Raw genomic sequence first — 21,225 nt, forward strand, 5'->3', positions numbered from 1 at the left:
TCAGCTACATGAATAACATAGCTGAAGTCAATGTACTTAGACCTACTTACCATGGGGTCCATACTACACAATGTCAACTGGAGATGCTCTTCTGTCGACTCCCCTTGCACTTCTCATTCAGGTGGAGTACAGGAAAGCAATCTGTGATTGATTTAGCAGTCTTCACTAGACCCACTAAATTGACCACCGATCACCATGCATCGAACCCCCAGTAAGTGTAGATGCGGCTTCTGTTCCCAGAATCACAACCAGATTAATGTCTGGTTCCCCTGGGCTACTTCCTACCCTGTCTTCCTATTCCATAGTCCACAGGTCCTTTCGTTCTCCGGGGTACTCGGCAGGAGTGGTCCCCAGCAACTCCTTTCTCTTGTCAGTTTCCGGGACAGCCGGGTATTCACATAGGTCTCAGCGTGCCTAGTCTCTGCGATCTGGAACTCTGGCAGCTTCCTGGTAGGAGCCTGCAACACACATCTTTTCTCCATCTGGGTCAGCACAAGCTGAACTGGGCTTCTCCCTCTTATACTGTGGTTCCAGTTGGAGCATGCCCATCTGGGGAGAGGGGAAATGGCTTCCTCAGTCCATAGTATGGGATTAACCTCTTCCACCCACTGTGGGGCAGGTATATCCCATCACACCCCCCAACATTCTTAATTCCGTTTTCTACTAGTGTGATCCAGATAAAGGCACTGTTTAATAACCTTGTCCATTCTCCCGGCTTTATTTCGTCTATTTCTTGCATTAGATGTATAACAAGTTTGGTAGAACCTCTCCTTTTTTAATGGTTTGACCAAATCAAACCAAAATCCATCTACTAGTGAGTTAATCTTAAAGTTTAATCCCTCAATATCTGCAGAATTCCATAAGGAGCCCCCAACTCCAATGCCACACAGCATTACCTTTTGGCTCTGTGGTTTTTGTGTCCTTTCTGGAGCCAGCCATAATCAAATGTCTTCCCTGATATTATTGGTAAAACATTTCTTATACGGGGCCGGGCAGGTTCCAGGCAACCTATATTTTGTAATGTTTAATATGAGTGGGAGGTGTATCCATACTACATCTTCTACCATTGCTTTATGTGTGGTTATTTGACAAAATAGAGGGAAGATGTTGACTGTGTTGAGAGGACAGTGGGGACATGTGGGCTCACAGTGCTGAACCACCCTCCGCCAAACCAGCAAATAAGAATTGATGATAATACCAACTCTCCTTCTGAATCCAGTGTCAGTACCGTCATTGTATATATGGCATACCCATAGCACTGAAATACCAGTGCATGCCATAGTTCCTTAAGTTCACATCAACCTGGACCTCAGTAGCCACCTTGACATTCCAGACTCACAGTAACTGGACTCCTGAAGCTGCAGCTGATCATCTGTCACAGAACAGTTCAGACCACATTTGTAGGTCTTGTAGGTAGCCAGAGACGACATCCACTCATTGCATGGTAAAACACCTCATGCTTCTATGACCTGAAGCATGGTGCCAGGGTTTTTTTTTTACAAGACCAGGTGAACATTAATCATTGGCAGCGTGCCAACATCTCTAGCCTTCTAAATGGATAGGAATGACCCAAATAGCTGTAAAAATTTGCCAGTGGTCTAGTACTGCTCCAAACCACAAAAGTGCCCGCAATGTTGGAAACCACCAGCACAGGGTGGATGCAGATCTGCAAGATAAAAGGGGAAAAAATCATTTCTCGCTTCTCTCTTTTGCTTACTTTTGTGAGCTTTGAGCTGGCATGTGTGAACCCAACTTTATTTATTCCCTTTATTCTCCAGGACTACCAAGTAGACAGAAGGGCCAAGTCAATTCAATACCATGCATGGACCATACCACTTTGCTTTTCGGATAGAGTGATAGTGAACGTTATCCTGGATCGTGACTTTAGATCCCTCGTGGTGCTCAATTAGATCTCCTTTGGCATAAAACTGGACTTTGGTCTTCTGTTCTTCTGCTTTGTCAGTTGCCACCATGCTCTTTTGGACCTGAAACATTTACATCTACAAGTTCTATACCTAGGTTTCTAACAGCGCTACTGCAGCCAGATAGGCTGGAACTTGGTACCTCTGAGTCTGCACTCCCTAGCCCTGACGCACATTAGTACCAGCAGTAATACTTCATCCCAATCACTGCTATAGCATTAACCCCTTTTCTGAGTTCGGATTTAATGGTTCTGTTCATTCATTCAACCGGTTCTGCTGCTGCTGGATGATAGGGAACACAGAACTTCTGTCCAGAAGAATACACATTTCTTTGAAAATGGACCCCATGAATCCATTCCCATTGTCTGAGTCAATCACCTTAGGCTGCAGCTATCTTCAGAACTAATTGTACCCCAATTGTTTTACTGTAGTTAGGACAGTCATATTTTTGGGGAGGGGAAGGCCTCCACCCAATGTGAAAAAGCATCCACAACCACAAGCACATATTTATTACCCCTTAGGATTAAGGGTAACTCCCCAGGATAGTCTATTTGAATTCTTTCTCATGGCCCTCTAGGTGCCTGTCTCATAAGCACTCTCCTACATTTTCTGTTAATTGGGTCATATATGACACAGATTAGGCAAGCATCAAGATACTCCTTCTGGTCTCTTTCCTATCTGGACCATCACTCCATTTTTGCTAACTTGTCTTTGGCCCCTGCCTGTTTGGTGTGGCCATCCACAATGGACCCATGCACCCGTAGTAGCAGATCTTTTCACATATGCTGTGGTACACAACCACACCAAACCTTTTTTCTGGTTTTACACATAAAAGCCCCTGTTCTATTACTAAATCCTGACTTGCTACTTTCACTTCCTAGCTCCCAAAGAGGTCCTAGCTCCAATGTTTTGCAGCTGTTCTGCTTCAGCTTGTTGTGATTGTTGCTGACCTTGAGTGAAAACTGCTACCCATGACCATAGCGGTCCAGTGACCGCTTGTCTGCTAGGTCAGCTGCCTGGTTCCCTTTCACCAGTGGCCCTTTTCTCCTGTGTACCCAAATTTTAGCCATGTCCACTTTGTCAAACTGCTTGGCAATATCATCCAGCATTTGCCACATGTTACTGAATTTGATCTCTCCTCCAACAGTAGCCCAGTACTCGTTCTGAGCCCACCAGGCCAACATTAACACAGCTCCCCTGAACACCAAATCTGAGTATAGAAGGATGGTACATTTAGAATGAGATCCCTTTTTGTCCATCAGCACCTTGATAACTGCTGCCAATTCTGCATACTGAGTCAATTTACTGACACAGTTATATGTAAATTATTTACATATAAAAAAGCAAACAGGATGTTAGGAATCATTAAAAAGGGGATAGAGAATAAGACTGAGAATATATTATTGCCCTTATATAAATCGATGGTACGCCCTCATCTCGAATACTGCATACAGATGTGGTCTTCTCATCTCAAAAAAGATATACTGGCACTAGAAAAGGTTCAGAAAAGAGCAACCAAAATGATTAAGGGTTTGGAACGGGTCCCATAGGAGGAGAGATTAAAGAGGCTAGGACTCTTCAGCTTGGAAAAGAGGAGACTAAGGGGGGATATGATAGAGGTATATAAAATCATGAGTGATGTGGAGAAAGTGGATAAGGAAAAGTTATCCATCTTACAGGTAGAAGGTAGCCATCTTACAGCAAAAAAACTTCAGGACCAGACTCCAAAGAGAAACTGCTGAGCTTCAGTTCATCTGCAAATTTGACACCATCAGATCAGGATTAAACAAAGACTGTGAATGGCTATCCAACTACAGAAACAGTTTCTCCTCCCTTGGTGTTCACACCTCAACTGCTAGCAGAGCACCTTACCCTCCCTGATTGAACTAACCTCGTTATCTCCACACTGATATATACCTGCCTCTGGAGATTTCCATTACTTGCATCTGAAGAAGTGAGGTTCTGACCCACGAAAGCTTATGCTCCCAGTACTTCTGTTAGTCTCAAAGGTGCCACAGGACCCTCTGTTGCTTTTTACAGATTCAGACTAACACGGCTACCCCTCTGATACTTGACACCATGCAAGGCACTGCATTTAGCCGTATGGAATGGAAATCTATCAACCTCATGAAGAAACTTGCACAAATACAGACAGATATCATCTTCCTTTCCAAATGCAAACGGATGGACATCATACCAAATGGACTGAAGGTGAAAAATCCATTGCTATCTACATACTGCACAGACCACAGTGAGAGATTATGCCATACATTATCAAAGAAACTGAGGAACCACCTGATCAGCATCCTATACAGCAAACAGAAAAACATCAAGAAAGAGCTCTCCAACCTGGAGACTTTCATAAATAACCAACCTCCACACAAATGGACTTTACTAAAATAAGACAGGAGATCTACATTACACACCTCACCTCTCTACAAAGGAAAAAGGACCGTAAGCTGTCTAAAATCCTACCTGCCACATGGGGCCACAACAGGGGTACCCCGAACTCACCCAGAAATATCGTCAATTTATCCAGCTACACACTCAACCCAGCAGAAGAGTCTGTCCTATCTCGGGGACTTTCCTTTTGCCCCAGCACCCCCACGAACATGATACAGTTCTGTGGTGATCTGGAAGCCTACTTTCGCCGCCTCCGACTCAAAGAATATTTTCATGATAACACTAAACAGCGCACTGATACACAGATACCCTCCCACCAACAACACAGGAAGAAGAACTCCACATGGACTCCTCCTGAGGGTCGAAATGACAGTCTGGACCTATACATAGAATGCTTCCGCCGACGTGCACAGGCAGAAATTGTGGAAAAACAACATCGCTTGCCTCATAACCTAAGTCGTGCAGAACGCAATGCCATCCACAGCCTCAGAAACCACCCTGACATTATCATCAAAGAGGCTGATAAAGGAGGTGCTGTTGTCATCATGAACAGGTCTGACTACCAGAAGGAGGCTGCCAGACAACTCTCCAATACCAAATTCTACAGGCCGCTTTCCTCAGATCCCACTGAGGAATACACTAAGAAACTGCACCATCTACTCAGGACACTCCCTACACTAACACAGGAACAAATCAACATACCCTTAGAGCCCCGACCGGGGTTATTCTATCTACTACCTAAGATCCACAAACCTGGAAATCCTGGACGCCCCATCATCTCGGGCATTGGCACTCTCACTGAAGGACTGTCTGGATATGTGGACTCCCTACTCAGACCCTACGCCACCAGCACTCCCAGCTATCTCCGTGACACCACAGATTTCCTGAGAAAACTACAATGCATTGGTGACCTCCCAGAAAACACCATCCTAGCCACAATGGATGTAGAGGCTCTCTACACAAACATCCCACATACAGATGGAATACAAGCTGTCAGGAACAGTATCCCTGATGATGACACAGCACAACTTATTGCTGAGCTCTGTGACTTTATCCTCATGCACAATTATTTCAAATTTGGTGACAATATATACCTCCAGACCAGTGGCACCGCTATGGGCACCCGCATGGCCCCACAATATGCCAACATTTTTATGGCTGACCTGGAACAATGCTTCCTCAGCTCTCGTCCACTCATGCCCCTTCTCTACCTATGCTATATTGATGACATCTTCATCATCTGGACCCATGGGAAGGAGGCCCTGGAAGAATTCCACCATGCTTTCAACAGCTTCCACCCCACCATCAACCTCAGCCTGGACCAATCTACACGGGAGGTCCACTTCCTGGACACCACCGTACAAATAAGCGATGGCCACATTAACACCACCCTATACCGAAAACCCACCGACCGCTACGCCTACCTTCATGCCTCCAGCTTCCACCCCGGTCACACCACACGATCCATCGTCTACAGCCAAGCACTGAGGTACAATCGCATCTGCTCCAACCCCTCAGACAGAGACCAACACCTACAAGATCTTCACCAAGCATTCTCAAAACTACGATACCCACACAAGGAAATAAAGAAACAAATCAACAGAGCCAGATGTGTACCCAGAAGACTCCTGCTACAAGACAGGCCCAGAAGAGAAACCAACAGAACTCCACTGGCCATCACCTACAGTCCTCAGCTTAAACCTCTCCAATGCATCATCAGTGATCTACAACCCATCCTGGACAATGATCCCTCACTTTCACAGACCCTGGGAGGCAGGCCAGTCCCCGCCCACAGACAACCTGCCAACCTTAAGCATATTCTCACCAGCAACCACGCATCGCACCATAACAACTCTAACTCAGGAACCAACCCATGCAACAAACTTCGATGCCAACTCTGCCCACATATCTACACCAGCAACACCATCACTGGACCTAACCAGATCAGCTACAACATCACCAGCTCATTCACCTGCACGTCCACCAATGTTATATATGCCATCATGTGCCAGCAATGCCCCTCTGCTATGTACATTGGCCAAACTGGACAGTCACTACGCAAGAGGATAAATGGACACAAGTCAGATATCAGGAATGGCAATATACAAAAACCTGTAGGAGAACACTTCAACCTCCCTGGCCACACAATAGCAGATGTTAAGGTAGCCATCTTACAGCAAAAAAACTTCAGGACCAGACTCCAAAGAGAAACTGCTGAGCTTCAGTTCATCTGCAAATTTGACACCATCAGATCAGGATTAAACAAAGACTGTGAATGGCTATCCAACTACAGAAACAGTTTCTCCTCCCTTGGTGTTCACACCTCAACTGCTAGCAGAGCACCTCACCCTCCCTGATTGAACTAACCTCGTTATCTCCACACTGATATATACCTGCCTCTGGAGATTTCCATTACTTGCATCTGAAGAAGTGAGGTTCTGACCCACGAAAGCTTATGCTCCCAGTACTTCTGTTAGTCTCAAAGGTGCCACAGGACCCTCTGTTGCTTTTTACAGATTCAGACTAACACGGCTACCCCTCTGATACAAGGAAAAGTTATTTACTTATTCCCATAATACAAGAACTAGGGGTCATCAAATGAAATTAATAGGCAGCTGGTTTAAAACAAATAAAAGGAAGTTCTTCTTCACGCAGCGCACAGTCAACTTGTGGAACTCCTTACCTGAGGAGATAGTGAAGGCTAGGACTATAACAGAGTTTAAAAGAGACCTGGATAAATTCATGGTGGTTAAGTCCATTAGTGGCTATTAGCCAGGATGGGTAAGGAATGGTGTCCCCAGCCTCTGTCTGTCAGAGGGTGGAGATGGATGGCAGGAGAGAGATCACTTGATCATTGCCTGTTAGGTTCACTCCCTCTGGGGCACCTGGCATTGGCCACTGTTGGTAGACAGGATACTGGGCTAGATGGACCTTTGGTCTGACCCGGTATGGCCTTTCTTATGTTCTTATGTTCTTATTTATAATCATCCATCCCTTAGTTTTACTATTGTCAGATCTCCTTTCCTCTGTCTTTGTACATAGTGGGTACCACTACGTTCTTTAACCTTGCCAACATGCAGTTCTTTAAAGATTAGATGTTAGGGTGTTTGTTTAGATTAGATGTTGGTTAGATTAGATGTTAGTTCCAGTTTGGACTTGCCCCCTACCTCTGATAAGGTCTCCACTATTTAGGGTACCCATGAAGGTGTGACTCTTCTTATCATAATTAATCCCACAGCTGTAGCCATTGGCAAAAAACCTCCTTCCTCGTTCCCCCAAAGCATCATATTAGCCAAATCCATCACTAATTTTATTGTGTAGCTCATGCAATGAGTATATCGCTATGCAGTAATAACAGTTATATGGTAAGTAAAGGATTAAGGGGGAAGGAACTGATAGCAGAAATGCAAGAGACCTATAAGCCTAGATGTATAATGATATCTTAAGCATTTAGCATAAGTATAATGCCTTATAGCCTGAGTAGGAGTAGTTGTTCAATAAGTTAGCATAAGTAAGTAAACTAACAGTGACCTTATGTCACAAGATGGCGCAAGGCTTTGTTGTTTTGTAATAATCAGAAAAGTTAAAAATTTCTGATAGATAATCATAAGATGCTAGTTTATACCAGTTTAAGATATATTTAGTTAGGGAAATCAGCTGATGTTTGACCATAAGAATGCCATGGTAACTAATTTGCATATATGCTAATAACTTTACAGTAAAAGGAGAATATAGGATAAGGGCACCCCAATATAAGTAAGGGCATTCCAATATAAGTAAGGGAAGGAATTATAAAAAAGGAAAAGGGGCTGAATCCCTACCGAATATATATTAAGTATAGTGGCATCAGCATAACACATTATAAAAATTGAATCCCAGCCTGTGCACTTTGGGAGGGAGAGATGTAGCCCTTGTGAGATGCCAGGATGATAACCATTGGTGATGGTGATGATGGTGAGGGGGAAGATGAGGAAGATAACTAACACTTCAGGTTGTTTTGCAAGGCATGATTTAAGTATATGGATGCTTAGCTCAATCTGTATTACTTCTAATATCTATATATATAACATTTAAAGTAGGAGTTCCTCCAATAATATAAACAGTCTACTCCTTTAACATGATCTCAACAACTTTCTGCTGTTTAATAAAATACTTCACACTTCATTATTTTGATTTGCCTCCACTTTGTGATATTAAATAAATTGTGGTGACTTCAGAATTCAAGTGCATGATACTGTGACATATTAAACCTGTTTTTGACATTTCTAAAAAGAGTAATGAAAACTCATAACTAGGCAATATTGCATCCTCTATGCTTATTTAGGGTGCCACAGCATGAATCACTAGTTGTTTTACTACATTCACCTTTCATTTAATGTGGTACAAATATTACAGGAGAGAGATATTTTCACAAATTAATTAGCAATTAAAAACTTTATTTATAAAGTCAGTTCATAAAGACGTCTTATTAAAATGCAAACTATTATTCCAGATGACTTTTAAATAAGAAATGAACAGAAATGCTAAAGATTGACTACTAACCATTCAAGAATAGCTTCAAAAACAATTTGTTGAATATTAATGAACTGAAAATGTCATTTCTGGCCCAATTACTACAAGTAATTAGTTTTTGTCTTTTTTTAATTATGGAGGAAGTGGAATTTTAATAAGGTCAATGTTACAATTACAGTTTTGAAAAAAATCCTAATTCTATTGTCATTGTATCTTATATAATACATGGAATTAACTTGCTAACAGCTGTTGATTTTAATGTAAATAAAGCAAAAAAATCATTTTGTTAATTTGATAGGAAGAGGAATTTTAATGAGAACAGGTTCATGTTTAAAACTGGGAAAATATTTTAGTTTCTCAGCCAGGAGCTCTGACAACAAAAGTGGAGGCATCATTATATACAAAGAATAAAACATTTTTATATACAAAAGAACTGCAGGCAGTAACATACAGTCATTCTTTCTATTAACATATTTGGTTGTGTATCTATTAAGAATAATACTGATATAATAACTACTTCCTAAACTGACCACAGATAGTATTCTTTACTAATACCTAGTCCAAGTCCACTACAAGAACAAGTCTTTCTTCTCTATCAACAAAATTCAATCAAAATTGCATCATCTGCTGCAGTAATATTTGGAGGTGCTAAGATTTAAGTGTCATTGTCTGCTGTTTACATTGCTATTCATCATGTACGTGTCAAAAAGAATCTTCTTGCTAAGCGTTACTTGATGTCTGATTAAACTTGGTTAAAATTCAAGTCAGTTTTAACCTACATTTTTATTCAGTCTTTAGCAACAGTGCATGCATTTTATGAAAAAGACTACTACTTTAATGTTTCAGATACCCTATCCAAGATGCATGTATACATCTAGCACAGAGTCACAGTTAGGAGACATTTTTTTTATAGCTGAGTGCAATACCTTTGCTCACGAATTAGTTATGTGCACATGCCAATCAGTTTATTGCACTTACATTTTCACTTCTATGTACAATTATTCATTGTTTGCATGCAAATGATAATATTGGGGATGTAGTATAGTCCTGAGCAATTTGTGTATGAAAATATTGCCTTCACCTTTGAAAATTTAACAGAAGATATTTTGTATTATGGTATCACATGGTGAATTCTGTGTGGTTTCATTTGTAAGGTTATTGAAATGATCAACCTTAAGAACGTGTGAAGCTTACATAGGCTAAAATTAGATTTTTGGGAGAGTGGTGAGCATGGTTTGAAAGTTCTTTCTGCCTTTATATGTTCAGATTGGATTTTTTTACTCTTACCTTATTACAAAAATGTAGAACCTGAGTAAAATGTAAATTGTCTCAAACTGGAAATCACAGATTTCTGTGCTATCTCTTATATGTTCTTGGCAATTCTTTCAAGAAAATAGTACTTTGCAAAAATCAAGATGAACCCCATAAATTCCAAGAATGGCAATCAAGTCAGTATAATTGATAACAATGTAGGATACATCTTTTTTTGAGGGGGACGGGGAAACTACAAGTAGAAGGCAGCAGCAAATAGTTAAGAGAGAAAAGCAGAAGGGCTTCAAAACTATGTTCCACTTTAGAAGAATAAAACACTTTGTGATATTTTGGTCATGCTAATCTTTTATTTTAAAAACTGTAACAGGAAGAAAATATTTCCAGCTATTAAATGTATGTGTCATATAATTTACAATCCATTTAATTCTTCATGTCAGGGAATAGTATGAAAAGACATTGGTTACTGGACTTTTATTATTTCACCTGTTGCAGGATAGTGGAACTATTCTGTTGAAACACACCATTGCTGGATCAGAAAGGGCTAGATCAGTATTTTTTTTAATAAATAAATGAAGCTGATCGATTAAAAAAAACAGGTCTAAGAGAATCCGTAGCACATATTCCTAGGACTAGGTTGAACATTAGCTGAACTGAGTTGCCATGCCTAGCTGACACGGGAGTTCAGATAAGGATTGTAAACCCTACCTTTAGATATGGGTTGATCCACAGCCCACCGAAGTAAGACCCTGAATACTAGATCCTGCCCCCAATTGAGGTCAATGGCAAAGCTTCCATTAACTCAATGGTGCAGGATTAGGCCCATAATGACATGTCCAGGGCTGGAAAGTCAACCCAGATCTGAATTTAAGTCATGTGCCTGACTGACAAGACCATACTTCCATGATGCAGCTCCAGTAACTGTCAACAGGGCTGTATTTGTGTAGAGCAGAATCAGGCAAAACATGCACATATGTTTTCCTTTTAGAAGTAAATGAAGCAGAAGACTCAGCTGGATGCCCCCCTGTACTTGGAATGCTCATAATTAGGGCCTGTAATGGGGTGGCTACTCCTCACTGGCTGAAAAGGGGTTAAAAGCAGCCCTAGGGAGGCTGCACCGGAGGCATCCAATCAGAGAAGGGCTGAAGGGAGCAGCCAATCAGGGCCAAGAAGGTTCATATAAAAAGAGAGCTGCTGGGAACCCAGGGAGGAAGGACTGTGACTCTGGAGGGCTGAGAGCACTGCCAGCATCCTGGGCAGAGCAGTGCTGCTAGCAGGAACCAAGGGAATGGGAGACAGCTCCTGGCTGGCTGCTGGGATTTGCAGGCTGAGGCCCGGAGGCAAAGGCAAAGAAGATGCTGGGGCCACGAGGAAGTGACCAGACAATTTGCTGCAGTAGCTACTAAGGGAAGTGGCTAAACAGTGGACTGCATGTCTCCCGGAAGTAAGGAGAACAGTATGTGGCATGGCCAGAGGACTGTGTTGCTGAAGAGGACACCGTGGTCCTTGGAGAGACATGGGTCCTAGAGCAGAAGTAATGGCCGTGAGGCACCACCCGAAGAAGATGCACTAACACGCTGAGCTAATTCCCAAGATGGCCAGCAGGAGGCACCAGAGTGGTGATTGAACAGGGTCACTCAAAATGTATTGTGCAGGCCACTTGTTGCTGCCATTCTGGTCTTGTTCACTGTGGTATTTACTGTGCTTATCAAGTTAGATTTGTTACCAAAACCAGTGCTGAGTTATCCAAACATCACAAACACATTTTAACCAAATTTGGCAGAAGGGTGAGGGAACAAACTTAACTGGTCAGGTTTGGTATTAAGAAGAGACAAAAATGGATTTTTAGGAAACTTTCATAAAAATGAAAGATAGGCAAATGAAGAGTGCCTGGGCTAGAATTCAGAAAGAGCCATTTCAGCCCAAATGGTGACATGAAAACAGAAGGGGAAAACAACTCAGATAAGTGATTATCAAAAATGGGCTGCCTCAGACTACATTATATAATTGTTAATAGTAATTCTATCACATATGTGCTGTAATTATTTTGTTGATAAAAGTGACAGGAATCTTGCAAAGAGGATGAAAGCAATGTGATGTGAGATTTATACTGAATGTTGTGATCATAAGGGGCTAACATTTCCAGAAGTATCAGTAGTTTTGTTTGAGAAGCAATTTGATTTTTCTTTGTGTTTTTCCAGTCTAGTTCCTTTTCATTTGTAATCATGCTTAAATATAAATAATAACTAATGGGGCATCATTTTATCACAAAAAAAACCCTACAGGGAATGGGATTATGACTGTTTCAACCTGAACAAGAGCTCTATGTAGCTCGAAAGCTTGTCTCTTTCACCAGCAGTAGTTGGTCCAATAAAAGATATTACTTCACTCATGTCGTTTCACCATATTACCTGACAATCACCGTCCTAGAGCTGGTTGTCTTTAAATGCTGTTTTCTCAGTGTTAGTCACTGTTCTCCTCTTTCGATATGAAAGGTCTGGTTGCCACATGAAGCAGAAATATTATTAGATAGTCACAATCCATGGTGATGCAGGAACCTGATTGTGATCAGTATGCTGCATGTCATGGCCACTTAAACATTTCATGGTGACAGAACAGAGAACATCCTCCTCCAAAAGCACAAGTCTCTCCCGCTCAAGCCTAATGAACAGGTAAATGTAAGCAGCAAAGGAGTCTATCTAGCAGAAGACAGTGGTATTCATATACACTAACCGATTCACTGCAGTTTGCACCATCTAGCTAAGGTACTTATATGGCCTCCATTGCCATAGCATCTGAGCTAATGTAATGTAGCCTCACAATACACTTATGAGATAGGGAAGTGCTATTATCCCCATTTATTTACAGATAGGACACTGAGGCACAGAGAAAGTAAGGCCCAGATCCTCAAAGGTACTTAGGCACCTAAATCCTGGATCACAGTTCCTCTGATCCTTCCTTAGGATAAACCTGAAAATGTCATGTAAATAGATAGTCCTGTTTCTCCACTTTATTCTATAAAAGCTTCATTTTAAATATTTCCCTTTAACAGTCTTATATTCTTCTAGCTTTCTTTTCCATCGTGCTTGAAAATAAATATGTGCAGAGTGACTTTTTCTAAGGAGTCTTTAATTAATTAAATGTTGAATGTTTTTCATCAGATGTGCTTTATACCCCCATTTCCTGTGAACCAAATCCAAGAGTCAAATGTGATATTTTCAGCTACAAAAGATTAATGATAATAAATAACATTAATCAAAATTGGCTAGCAAAATTCATGATCTGAAGGTTTTTTCCCTGAAAAAAATGCAAATGTATGTTTAGTTATTCACAAACCATGTTATTAGTTTTATCAAAAATACTTTAAAGGGAAACATTTGTAAAATATTGTATTTTTACATTACAATAACGTAATTTGAAAGTGAAAACATAGGGTTTCATATTGTGGGCTCTGTACCCAGCTGATATGAATATTATTTTCCTCACAATATCAGTAAACCACCCAAATTTTGCTTATAATATATATTTTTTGTGATGCACAAACAATTGGAGACAAAAATTTTAAGGTTGTTCATTTAAGAATATTGCTTTGTTGTTGTTATGGAAAGCTGTCACGGCCTGCGAGGTATTGCTTTATAATACATGAATTTCCATGAAGTTCCAGTAAGCCTCTTTAGGTAGCTTAATGTTTTAAAATAAAAAAGAGAGATTTTTCTAATATAGGTGCATATATTAAATAAATAATATATTAAAGAAAAAATTTTAGTACTGAATATATTAACCGAATGCAGAAACACTATTTTTAAATGGCACTATATTAAGAAAAAAATAAACAAGTTGTCAGAACATTCTGACATTGTATATTAAAGTGTTGTTTTAGTTGTGTTTATCCCAGGATATGGGAGAAATAAGATGGGAAAGGTAATATCTTTTATTGGACCAACTTCTGGTGGTGGAAAGAGACAAGTGTTTGAGTTTCACAGAGCTTTGAGCTTCACAGAGGGACCTGAACAAAAGCCCTGTGAATCTTGAAAGCTTGTCTCTTCCATCAACAGAAGTTTGTCCAATAAAAGATATTATTTCTCCCATTTTGTCTCCCTCATTGTATATTAAACATTTTTAAATAAACTTCTCACAATCATTTGCACAATTATATCATTACAGCCAGGCATTCTGGGCCAATTGTCTATATGTTGCTAAATCATAGTAGTTGATAATCCATCATGATATTTTCCAAGTGTTCAGTTTCCAAAACATCATAACAAATTGCAGTTATATATACAAATTAGTGGTATCTACGTTGCAGAAGTGATAACTCTAGATAGCTATAGTTATTCATTACAGTGGTTTGCAATTTCTTGGTCCATCACAAGGTAACAGATTGTCTGTAACACTAATCTGTGTCATCATTGCACGGATCTAAAAAAATATGTGTATTCTAAGAACCTTAGCCAGAATGACTATAAAGAAATTTAAGCTAGATCTCTCATCATCACTGTACATAAAAATCAAGGTTCTGAACTTCAGTGATGGCTTGGCCACATTGATTTAGTAAGTGCAACTTTAAATTACAAGGAAAATTTAAAGCACACAGTTCAAAAAGTCTGTGTTCTTTAGGATGTATAGGGCTGACTTCAGATTTTGGTCTCCCATTCCTTAAATTGATATATGGCCAAAATTTTCAAAATGGGTTTGAAGTTCTTAGGCAGATTACATGAACATTTTTTGCCACTGGAGATGATAGAAAGGGTTAAATGGCCAATCCCTAAGAAGACAGTATCATAGGTTGGGAGAATGTGGACTGTTAGAGGTTTTGATGCGGACTGAGGTTCAAATAATCGTCACACATTTTAAGATGCTTTTTGAACCTGAACTCCCAGCTTTCTGAGGTTCTGGGTTTTTATCACCATCAGTGTTGTTGGGTTTTTTGTTTTTTTTTTTTATGTTATGGGTATTTTCCCATTGTTAAGGTTGCTTAAGAGTGGCTTGTTTTTTAAGACTGTAGCCTCAAGTTTTATTCAAAATCTCAGACCATATAAAACATTTATAGAAAAAGATATATGTAGTGGCAAAACGTAATATTTAATGGGTTATATTGCATTCAGTATGATTTATACAATTGAAATATATTTCAGTGTTACATAAAATATTTCCATCTGTTTAAGGATTGCAGAGAATAAATCCAAATAGGAAAGATGCATCAGCTGTTTTTAATAGAAAACTGAAAAATGTATAACTTGACAAAATAAATTATTGATAATCTTATAAATGTGTTAAACAGTCCCTACATAAATATGTATGTAAACAGAATGAATTTTGTTATGGAGTAATCAAGAGGGTGGTATTTTGCAAATGTAATATGGAGCACATATATATTCTGGATGAGGAAAGCAGAATATATTTTGTCAAATATTATCTAATTCATTATATTTACTAAAGTATTGTAATCAATGTACATTTAATATGTAAAATGATTAGCCTATTTGGCAAACTGACTAAAGCATGTTATATAATAAAGTAACTACAATGGTTTTCTGAAACACATTAGTCCAGATTACCTGGTGCAGTGTGGCTGCTTTATACTACATTATTATCATCTGACCATGAAACTGGTTAGGACTTGATCCAAAGATCATTGAAGTCAATCGGAAACTTTAACGGCCCATGGATATCACCCCAGTGTAATGGTGATCTTCAATAACCAAGAGATAATGTAACTCTATGCCACAAACCATCTTCATTTCACTTTTATGGACTGTGGCCAGTGGAGAGGGGGTATGGTCAGGATGCCCACGTGCTATGTCATTTCCTGGTTGTGGGTTTGGTTAGCTGTGACTGTTGCAGCTTGGCATAAGTTAGAGCAGTGGTTTTCAAACTTTTTTTCTGGTGACCCAGCTGAAGAACATTGTTGATGCCCACAACCCAACGGAACTGGGGATGAGGGTTTTGGGGTGTGGGAGTGGCTCAGGGCTGGGGAGAGGGTTGGGGTGCGGGAGTGAGGGCTGCAGGGTGGGACTGGGAATGAGGGGTTCTGGGTGTAGGAGGGGGCTCTGGGATGGAGCAGGGAGTTGGGGTGCGGGAAGGGGTCAGGACTCTGGACTGGGGGTGCAGGCTCTGGGTGGGGCTGAAGATGATTGGTTTGGGGTGCAGGAAAGGGTTCTGGGTTGGGGGGGCTCAGGGTTGAGGCAGGGGATTGGGGCACAGGCTTACCTCAGGTGGCTCCCAGTCAGCGGCGCAGTGGGGGTGCTAAGGCAGGCTTCCTGCCTGTCCTGGCACTGTGGACCATGCTGCACCCCGGGAGCAGCCAGCAGCGGGTCCAGCGCCTAGGTGGAGACATGCAAGCAGCTCCGCATGGTTCTCACCCGTAGGCACCGCCCCCACAGCCAATGGAAGTGTGGAGCTGGTGCTCGGGGCGGGGGCAGCGTGCCAAGCCTTGTGGCCACCCTGCCTAGAAGGCGGACCTGCTGCTGGCCACTTCCAAGGTGCAGCAGGGTGTGAGAATAGGTAGGAACTAGCCTGTCTTATCCGGACAGCACCGCTGATGGGACTTTTAATGGCCTGGTTGGCGGTGCTGACCAGAGCCGCTGCAATCCAGGGCCTTACATTCCGCGGCCCAATGCTGGGTCGTGACCCACAGTTGAAAACCACTGAGTTAGAGCAGCCCTCTGGGTTAATACTTCTTCAATGGGACTACCCAGGGTAGTAAGTAGAGCTTTGTTTTGTGAAGGATTATGAAATTTGGCTTTTTCCCCTAAATCACAGCAAAACCCCCAAATTTAGAAGCTTTTCCTGAAGGAAAAAAAATCAATTTGTGTCTTGAACACATTTTTCTTCTACAAAATCAAAAAAAAGACTTTATTTTGTACTTATTTATAATATATAACATAACACAAACTATCAAAAATCAAAATGGAAAGTAATTTGAAAATCAAAAATGGAAACATTTCTTTTGGAAAGTGTGGAAATGTCACTTCCACGCTTTTAGAATTTTTTTCCTGCTTTCATGTTTTTCTAAATTAAGACCCAAATTTGTAAAGCATTTTGATTTTGACAGAACTGCATATGCTGATGGAATATGGCTCCATCAAAGTTTCTCCGCCTAGTTTTAGTAATAAGCACTACACCTACTAATAAGAGTTGATCAGAACATGCTGGAGAATGAAACACAGACTGAGGGCTATATTTTAAAGCAGAAGATCATGCCCTAAATTAATGAACTGTAATGTCTGGGTATGGGGTATGGCTAACCATGCAAATACCAGGCATTTATTTGGGGCCAGCGTGGTGCAAAATGGCCTCCATAACAAATAACCAGTATTCAAAGTTGTCCTCCTTTAGCCTAACTCCCCTCCCCTTCACCACCCCACCCCAATTCAGCTCATCTCACTTCCTCCTGCAAGGTGGAGTAGTGGTGGGAAATGAGGGTACCTAAGTGTGCGAAGACTTAAGGTTTCCCCTTCTTCCTCCAGGCTAATAGGATCCATCAGTTATCTCCCAGTCTCTGGTCCATATTTAACTCTGGGAGCTGGCCCCTTTGAGACAGTCATCTATACCAGACACCCACTGCAATGGGTGACAGAGTTATGAATTCTATTTATAAATTTACAACTTTTAAATGCTGTCCTTACTCCTTCTGAACCTAAAACCTGACCTCCAGGATACTACCAGGCTGGCACAAAGCAAGCCGCATCAGACACTGCCTCAGTCTTGACCTGAGGGAAAAAATCCTTTCTGATTCCAAAATCTGTGATGGGTCAGACCCACAGCATCTTGGAGACACAGTTCAAACAATGCCTCCATTGTGGGACATGTAGGTAAGGGCAGGGGTGCGGGGAGAGGAAGCACAGCAGCCACAGCGCACAATGCATGGAGGGATTCATATGCAAGAAGTGGGGGTGGATGCATGAGAGAAAAGGATCCCTCTCCTCCCCCACGCCCCAGCCTGGACAATGGGAGCAGGGAGAGGCAGAGAAATCTCACCTCATCCCCAGGTCTCCTCCCAGCCCACAGTATCCTTGTGTATTCTGGGCAGCAGGAAGGCCCCAGAGCAGCCAAGCTTGATCTTCCCTTACCTCCTTCAGGGGTTGTTTTCCAGTTGGATGGGTAGGGAGGAGGGGCATGTGCAGGATAAGGATTGATGATTAGCAATGGCAGGAAAGTAAATGCAGAAAGCAATTATATATGAATGCTTAGTTCATTTGGAGTGAAACATATATTTTGTTTACATCTTGTCCAAGTGTGCCTAAGAGGCATTTTCGGTCTTGTATTCTTGTCTAGCCCCACAGATGTACCTTGCTGAATTTAACCTTTTAGCTAGTGTTTGCGTGCAACACATTTTGTCAAATTCCTTAGATGTGATGCATCATACCAGAAATGGATGTGGCTTTTGTATGACTCAAGATGACAACAGGCAGATAGACTCCAAACTTGTACTTTTGGTGCTTTGCTGAAGAACACTGTGCCTATACAGTGAATTCACTGTATTGTATTGTAGGGTCAGAATCTGCAATATTTAAAGTAAATGAATGTGCTAACAAGTGTAGAAACAACTATCTCATGTTCTTAGTATATACAGGCAGAGACCTTGCATTGTTTGTAAATGTCAAACTGTCTTTGTTATAATGAACCAAATAATTTATAAATGCCAAAAGCACTGAAGTTTATATCTGAACCTTCCTAGAGGACTGTTCTGATGTGGGATTTCCTTGTCTTTGGGGATTGTTGTTTTTTCCTTAAGCTATACAGTGTAAACTAATTAATAGTAATTAGTACTGTTAAATTCTAGTGATAACTTTCCATTATTACTTAGGGTCAAGATATGCAAAGCATACAAAGTAATTGTGTTAATTACATTGTTTCAGGCTACATTTGTAATTAAACTTAAAGCAATCTAAGAATGTTTACAATGTTTAAAATAATATTTGACCTAGAATTTCAGTTTATGTAGACTTTCAAATGAAATCCTGTTTCCTTGAAATTTAATTATAATGTGTTATGCATATTCATATCTGTCTCAATATATTCATGCAAAATAATCCACTGAGATGTACAGTAGTATCTCCTTTATCAGGGCACCTTTTCATAGCACAAACAGCAGTTTCCAGCCAGTACAAATTCAGAAGAGAAATAATGTTGCACAGTTATGGGCTTATCTCTCTTTCACACACACAAACAATGCATAGAAAACATAATGATAAATTAATTTTCAAATGTTACATTATGCTTTACATTTTTAAGTGTGAATCTGAAACAAACAAACAAACAAAAACTAGTGTTTGACCTTGAGAAGGTATTTTTGGTTCATTGGTCTATTCTTTGTTCCCAGTTGAAACCCCTGTTTATGAATGGAATTGGCAAGTCATAACCTAGAGGTGGCTGAAACAGAGCTGGCTACATTACCTTTGTACATTTTTTTGTCAGTTAAAACTACAGGATCACACTGATAAGTGCTTTGATTATTTTGCAACAACAGAATGGTTCAGATTTCTGATTATCAGCTTTTCTTTAGACCACTTCATCATTCCCAGTCTCTGGTATGGTGTAACACTGTTGCAAAAAAGCAATCATTCTTGGATGTATTAGCAGGAGTGTGTTAGCAAGATGGAAGAAGTAATTCTGCTCTACTCCACGCTGATTAGGCCTTAACTGGGCACCACACTTCAGGAAAGATGTGGACAAATTAGGAAAGTCCAGAGAAGAGCAACAAAAATGATTAAAAGTCTAGAAAATATGACCAATGAGGGAAGATTGAAAAAATTGGGGTTATTTAGTCTGGAGAAGAGAATACTGAAGGGGGACATGATAAGTTTTCAAGTACATGGAAGATTGTTACAAGTAAGAGGGAGAAAAAATGTTCTCTTTAACCTCTGAGGATAGGACAAGAAGCAATGGGCTTAAATTGCAGCAACGGCAGTTTAAATTGGACATTAGGAAAAAATTCCTAATTGTCAGGCTGGTTAAGCACTGGAATAAATTGCCCCAGGAGGTTGTGGAAGCTCCTTAATTGAAGATTTTTAAGAGCATGTTAGACAAACACCTGTCAGGGATGGTCTAGATCAGCAGTTCTCAAACTGTGCATCAGGATTCCAAAGTGGGTTGTGATCCCATTTTAATGGGGTTGCCAGGGCTGGTTTAGACTTGCTGGGGCCCAGGGCAGGAGCCCAAGCCTGAGGGCTTCAGCCCTGGGCAGCAGGGCTCAGTTTACAGGCCCCCTGCCTGTGGCTGAAGCTCTTGGCCTTCGGCTGTGGCCCCCCAGCCTGGGGAAGTGGGGCTTTGGCTTTGGCTCCCCCCCCAACCCCTCAGGGTGGCAGGCCTTGGGCGGGCTCGGGCTTCAGTCCCCCTCCTGGAATCCTATAGTAACTTTTGTTGTCAGAAGGGATCACGGTGCAATGAAGTTTGAGAATCCCTGGTCTAGATAATACTTAGTCCTGCCTTGAGTGCAGGGGACTGGACTAGAAGACCACTTGACATCCCTTCCAGTCCTATGATTCTATGATTCTATAATAAGTCCCAACACTGGATGTATATGATATCTAGCTAATCTTTCATAGAATGCTAGAATATTTTTCCCTGCTTAAACTGCTTTCTATTTGCATATAATCTCCACTGACGTAAATCCCCCTCTATACTTCTCCCTACTTTAACCCCTAGATTAGCATGTTAATTAAGAAGGACATAAATTAACTAGGATGAATGAAGTCTGAACTTCTCATTATTCATCTTGCTTGCCTTCACCAAAAGCATCTACACTGAGGTTAAGCACGACAGAGAAAGCAAACAGCAGTAGAAAACATGACAAAAATCAAAAGAGAGTACATAGGCTATGTGACTGTAGAGCCAGAATTAGACGTGAGAAATACCAGAGGAATGATCAATATTTTTGAAAGCACATTTTTTCTGTCTGTGTGCCTTCTAGTATATAATTACTCATCTTCCCCTGTTTTTGATCTTAACAATCTGAACCCTTTAATGTTTAGCCTCAGTTAGTATTTCTGGTCCCATTATATAGCCTTTGTTGTAGCTAGACTAAATGGATTTCCAAACAGTCTTGTTTGTAGCAATTTCCCCCTATTTACTGTAGAATGCACTTGGTTGGATGTAGAGCTAGGTTGAATATGCC

The sequence above is a fragment of the Malaclemys terrapin genome, chromosome 1 (assembly GCF_027887155.1).
Source record: "Malaclemys terrapin pileata isolate rMalTer1 chromosome 1, rMalTer1.hap1, whole genome shotgun sequence".
Lineage (NCBI taxonomy): Eukaryota > Metazoa > Chordata > Testudines > Emydidae > Malaclemys > Malaclemys terrapin.